The sequence below is a fragment of the Salmo trutta genome, chromosome 18 (genome assembly GCF_901001165.1).
Source record: "Salmo trutta chromosome 18, fSalTru1.1, whole genome shotgun sequence".
NCBI classification, from domain to species: Eukaryota; Metazoa; Chordata; class Actinopteri; order Salmoniformes; family Salmonidae; genus Salmo; species Salmo trutta.
The window spans coordinates 22,532,871-22,539,380 of NC_042974.1; the positions used below are offsets into that span (position 1 = coordinate 22,532,871).

Consider the following 6,510-nt stretch of genomic DNA (forward strand, 5'->3'; position numbering starts at 1 on the left):
TTACAGACGATTGTTCCCTCCGATCTGTCCCTGTTTACTTTCCTTTGCAGCGCTGATGGGAATGGATAGGGCTGAAACTAGGTGAAGCTATTGCTGATACATCTTCCCAGGCATTTGACATTTGTGAAGGGGAGTGTACACGAGCAGAAGAGAAGTGTACAAGAGGGGAGGGGACAATGTTTTGGAATGAAATGCGGGCTAAGAGGGGGGGAAACAAGAGTAAAGGGAGAGAGGGTATGGGGGGACTGGGTCAGAATAAGATGTTATGGGGAAGTAGTAAGAAGCACCCGTCCTACAGAGTTAGGAAGTGGACTCAGACTATGAATTTAGGCCTGGATATAGCCTAAAAGTTCAAATATGTCATCTTCTCTGTAGTCTCATTATCTTACTCGTGGCCCTTTCGTCTCCTGAAGATGACACCCAACAGAAAATAATCTCAGCGGAGATTGTGTGGCAGCAATGCTGAGTTGAAATCTGCGGACTAAATGATTACTCTTTTCCTCTATCGCCCCTATCATCCATGCATACATAATAAATTATGGCTGGGGTTTGGGAGAGATGAGTAATCTGGTTTCATTGCGTCTCTCGCCTCTCTCTCTCTCGAATCCACTCACCCCACCACACAATTGTCAGATGGCGCAGGCAGCTTAGTCAACCCTTAGCTATAGGCCAGGATAATAATTGCTGTATTAATTGGTGTTGTCCAGGCTAGACAGAATATAAGAGATCCCACTGGGGCTAATAATTCATGTTTTTTTCCCCCTCTCTCCTGCTCTACTCTCCCGCTCCTTCTTTCCCTCCCTTTTCACCCTCCCCCTCTCCCGCCCGCTCTCCCTGTGTCTGCTGTAGTATCATTAAGAAAGGGCTTCTTCCAAGAATCGAGTAGTTAGCTATCAGAGTCTCACTAGAGTATTTTTAGTTAAGACATGGGCAACAAGAGTATTGCCTGTGCTCATTATGTTTATTTAGATTCTGTAATCTTGTGCATTCAGAAAAAAAAACACAATATGTGGATATCATGTTAGCCCTACCAGTTCACAGTTGTATATAGGGATGAGGCGGTCTGATAAAGCCTGCTGTAGAAGCCTGTACTAAATAAATGACGCAGCCTTGATGAGAGCTTGACTCGACTGTGGTCCGGTCAGTTACAAAGCACTAATGCCAAGGACGCCTAATGTACAGCAGACTTTACAGCTTTAAGTCTGATCCTCATCCTTTACCGCCCTCAGTTATGGGTTAAACACTGCTGTTTCTCAACGGTTTTCACATCCACTCTATTTATACAGGCATTCTGTACAGTTCTGCTTTTACAAATAGTAGGCTCATGACTAGATTGTCTGTTTATAGAGAGTGGTTTAGCTACCGGTGTCCTTGCTGGTGTGAAGCTTCTTAATTTGCTTAGGTAAGGATCCAGCTGGGTAAATGGGTAATGTGGAACTATAAGCTCTGTGAGTCAGTCTGTAGATTTGACTGCCAAGCAAACATTATGAAACGCATAGAGGAGCTCAGAGCATTTTCATACAGCCACCTTCAGGAAATGGATAATTACATACTGTATTATGTCGTATCATGTCTAAAAGCACAGTAACTGGCTGCACAGCGTTAGTGAATACACAATATTTTCCCCTCTAACAGGAAAATAGTAATAACAACAGAGAGTAGGCATGGTCTCATACTTTTCACTTGGATATCTATATTACTCAAAAGTGTCTGTCTCACAAATTGAAAGAACAAGTTGAGTTCATGTTGAAATTTCAATATTTTCTAACCTTTTAATAGCATGAAACGTTTGTCTTTGTTGACCATAAGCCGGATATGGAAGTACCACTGGCTTGAGTGACTTTCCAGCCTAAAGCCAGCATTAGCAATAGATAAACATCTCTCCAGAGCAACCCGCTTCATTAAAAGGACATTTGTCTGGCATAAGGAAATGTAATACATATATAGGAGAATATGATTCAGCATACCTTCTATAACTTGTTATGGGGTAGTTAGTCCCGAAACAGAAGATATTACAATTAACAAGCTTCTCTAACAGTAATTTGAGGTTATATCTGGCATGTTAGCAAGACAGTCGAATAAATGTCTTCCCTGATGTCCTCTCCCAACAGTATTTACTATACAAGGTAATTGTACCCACAGCCATAATAAGACAGAATCGAAGCCCAGCAACAAACAACTTCACTGTAACAACGTGCTGAGGGAATTGGCCTGAGGAACACAGGTAAGCGAAGCTTTTCTTTTGCAAACAGACAGGGAATTAAGAGCTTGTTCAGGCCTCACTTTGTTAACCGTCTTGACAGGGTCATTTGACCATCTGGTTTAATTACAGGTACTGACACACTCCCAGGCTAATGCTTAGGTGTCACCCATGCAGAGGTGCAAATTACTTTCCACTTTAGAGAAACGGGGTTGTGCCACAAATCAAACTAATGGCATTGATCGCCCCCAAGCTATAGCACAATGAACTTAAGTGACCATGCTAATCAATTTCTAGGGTTTCCTCTTTTTTATTCTGTTCGGTCACCCAGATGCCCCCTGTTAAGTTGTATTGCTTCATAAGCATGAACATAAAATACTGTGGATATGATTATAGTGTAGCTTTTAGGACATAAATGATAGGTGATCAAATTTGAGGAATGGAATCCTATTTCAGTGTATAAAACTGTAGAAACTTTGAAGACTTGAATGTAAACATAGCTTTGTGTCCCTTCCACGTGTCAACACCCTGTGAAAATCTGTAGTTGTAGTAAGTAAGTGCCTCACTTGACTCCACATTACATGTGTACACATGTACACAATGTAGGAAAGAATGTTCCCTTACAAAAAAACACATTTGAAATCGCATTTTCACATTTCAAATTTAGAGTTCACATATACCACCTTTTCACGTGAGAAGAAAAACATGTATTTGCATGTGACTTTCAGTTGCACATGTAAAATCTCACGTTCACATGTGAAAATCAGTCACGTGAAAATCAGTCACATGTGAAAGTTCACTATTTCACCACCACATGTGGTGAAATAGTGAACTTTCACATGTGACTGATTATTCTCCTCACATGTGAAAGGGTGTTGTTAACATGTTGCAGTAGCATGTTTCCACATATGGAATTGCAAATTCTGTAATGCCATTCTGTAAAAAGGTAACTTAGCCTACCTGAGTATAATAAAAATAATACTTGTTTATTTCTGAGCCATCCATCCGGAGTGTTACTGCTACAGGCGCATGCTTCTCTTCTTCTTACATTGGTCAGTGATCGTTGGAAAAAGCTAGCGTGCTCCTTATTTACCCTTTTTTTCATGTTCAAATTTGTGCTGTCAGAGGTATCAGTTAACTAAATGTAACTTTTAGTCATTTTAGTGCACACATTTTTTATTGCATTGTCTGAAAGCATTCAAAATACACTGAAAACATCCAAAATGCATTATCTATACAGCTTAAAACAACAATTCGATGTCAAAACAAGTTGCTTTTGAGGTTAAAGAAAGTGCGTTTATCAATTCACCTGTTCTTTTCACATGCTTTTTTTCACATATTTTTCTGTAAGGGTTTCCACCCGCTTCTTGTTTTCGAGGCAAAGGTTTATGAAGCCGTAAGGCAAAATCAAACAGCTGCATTCTCAACATACCTAGCTTGCAACACACTGGCAGTTAACTTGGATTGTAGTGAATGCTTGATTCTCGGTATGTGTTGGTGGTACACCCTTGCGGGTCTAACTAACCTCTTTCTCTCCCATTTCAGTTGACGTGGTGACAAAGCCACAGTCATACTGCACTGTCTGTTGACTCCATCAGAACCTGTTGAAAGAGAGTCCTTCACTTCTTTATTCATAAAAATACATCCCTCCAAGACAAATGGAGTGACTGAAATGCTTTCTTTCTGTGGTAGGTTGGTTTCAGTTAAAATGGAGTTGTAACCTCACCGTCGTTCAGGTCTAAACCAGTCGTTATAGCGGATGAACAGAATGTCCTTTCTTTCAGCTCTTCTGTCATTCAGATTAACAAGCCTGAGCGCTGATACACGATCCCTTTAACACACACACAACCTGTCCTAAAGGACTAAGGGGACCAATGGTAATTAGGGAGGAGTCACATGGAGGCATCAGTGTCACATGCCAAATGCCACATTATACAGTATCCTACACTCTAGACATGAATCCCACTTATTCATCTATAATAAAAAAAGAAAACAAATATGAATATTTTAGTAGACTGTATGGTCTCACTTGAAATGAACAACAGCTACAATGACATTTTAAATTTCACTTTCTTATTTGCACTATAAGGTGTAGACCAGGGTCCCACTTTAGATGAACAACAAACTTAATGGTTTTATGGCCTTCATAGATGCTTCACTATTTATTTATTAGCACATTTCCCTCAACATACAGGCCTAAATAGGCCTTATAAAGGGTATACAAGTCTTGGATTTGAGAAAGGTGAACTGAAACTCAAATCAAAAAGATGTGCCTTTTCACATGGGTACACAGTCGTTTTTTTATCCAAGCAGAACGGTGTCTTACTGATCTGTTCCTGCAGGAGCCTGGTGTGCCGTCAACCACCCAACCCAGGCAATAACTGTCATTAATTAGTCTGATAAATTACGTTCAAAACAATGACATGTTTAAATAGTCCAATTTAGCTCAAATCCTAAATGAGATATTACATCAAAAGCCAGCCATTTCTCGCATTTTTTCCCATTTGAAAAGCCATGCTGCCTTCCTGAAAGCATTTTAAACGTTACGATTTCCTCAGATGATAAAGAGGCACCTTTTAATGAAATTCTAATTAGTAATTTCATGGACTTTGTAACTAACCATATCTGATTAGTGCACATTTTCACAGCCCTGCTTTAATTAAGAACACTTATAGTACAGTTTCAAACAATTCCCCTTTCAAAGATCAAGCAAATGTATTGGAAACTTACTTCGTAAACAATGAATGTTGCAATTTTGGTGTGTTAGATTTTACTTTCCTTTTTTCGCTCCATATTTGGTTTGTTGTTCTTTAATGTTTTTTGTCCATGTGCATGAAAAAACACATTAACAGTCTTGCAGAAATGATTTAGTTCTGCTGATGAGGAACAAAAATCTAGTTCCTCATCATCAGTTCTGTAAAGATTTGACTATATGTAGTCTTCTTTTAAACTTTACAAAGGATGAAAGCAGGGTTCCCCAACGGCGGCCGGCCCGCGGGTGGTTTTATTTGGCTCCTGAAGCTTTCTGAGCAAAAAATAAGAAAATACCCCAACAGGAAATGATCTCCAAATTATTTTAATTTAAGAAATCTGTTCCCAAGTATTCCCATGCATAATAGAGAAACACTTGTGATCATATACAAATGTAAGCAAGGTTTGAAATGAAAATGTTTTTAGTCAAACATTATATCTGTTTGGGCTTCTTGGGGTCAATCTGCAGTCTACAAATGATTTGTAATTATGTTCCGGCACCCCAACCATCCACTCAATAAAAAAATTGACAGAATCTAGTTGATTATCCCTGGAATAAAGGCTAATAAACTTTGAATTCTTATTCACTTGATTTCATCAGACCATATTTGTCTGTCTACACTCAGAATATGTGATTTTACTCACTGTTCCTTTAGGATATCATAGGTCCTTAGCTTTACATGTCTTCACATTTTGTAAAAAATTATTATGCACCGGTCTGTAGTAGAAACGTACAAACTGTTGACCAGAGCCCCAAGAAAACATAATATGATTTCACTTCCATTGAAATATTTTTGTACTCGAGAAATAAATCTAGGTTCTTGAATTTGAACTTTGGCCCGGAATATGAACTGGACTGGAATTAGTATTAATGTTCATCGGGCCTCTGTGTGGGAGTCTTTTCCTCACAATGTAGTGCTTTTGACACAGACTTTACCCAGTGGCCCTAGAGTCGGCCCCAGAGAGGGCCCCTGTGGAACCTCTCAGGTCCCTAACCACTGAAGTGTTTCCACGGTGGTGAACTGTTTCAATCTGACTGACATCCCAGCGTTGGAGAACACATTTAACCATGCACCGAGCGTGACAGACCCCCTCACCCCCACCCTCTGCGAGGTCGATAACAACCGGATGACGTGGCTTCCGCTTTTGGACGATAACAAGGCGACACTCCATCTTAACTCTTCCTCCACATTTACTAGATTGGTTCAACAGTGCAGAAAAGGACCAGACAGAAAGAAACATGGCTCAGGCATTTTTTTTATGTCTGCTACGTTAGGTTACCTCACCCCCTACCTCCTTGCCCCATCCATCTTTTTTAAACATGGAGTTCACCTTGTCAAGTCAAATGCCGGACCCGTAATTTGGACTAATAATTACCAGACATCACCACAATGAAACATCAGTGTCTGAACTTCTTTGGGCCAAACTGAATTTTAATACATTTGGAAAAGGTTGGCCAGAGGCAGGAACCCTGTACACTGGGAAAAGGAGCGCACATGTGGAAGCACTTTAGGAAGTGATAAATGATTTGAAATCCACAGCTTTCCACAGAATGGAAA

At 39.9% G+C, this 6,510-nt stretch overlaps 1 long non-coding RNA gene across 1 annotated transcript; it reads right to left on the reverse strand.

Moving 5' to 3' along the window:
- Positions 1 to 3,358: 3,358 nt before the first annotated feature.
- LOC115153015 (uncharacterized) lies at positions 3,359 to 4,189 on the reverse strand. Its single transcript, XR_003867627.1, has 2 exons — positions 3,927 to 4,189; positions 3,359 to 3,801 (listed from the first exon to the last, which is right to left on the reverse strand). It is a non-coding gene; the product is annotated as an uncharacterized LOC115153015 (long non-coding RNA).
- Positions 4,190 to 6,510: the final 2,321 nt, after the last annotated feature.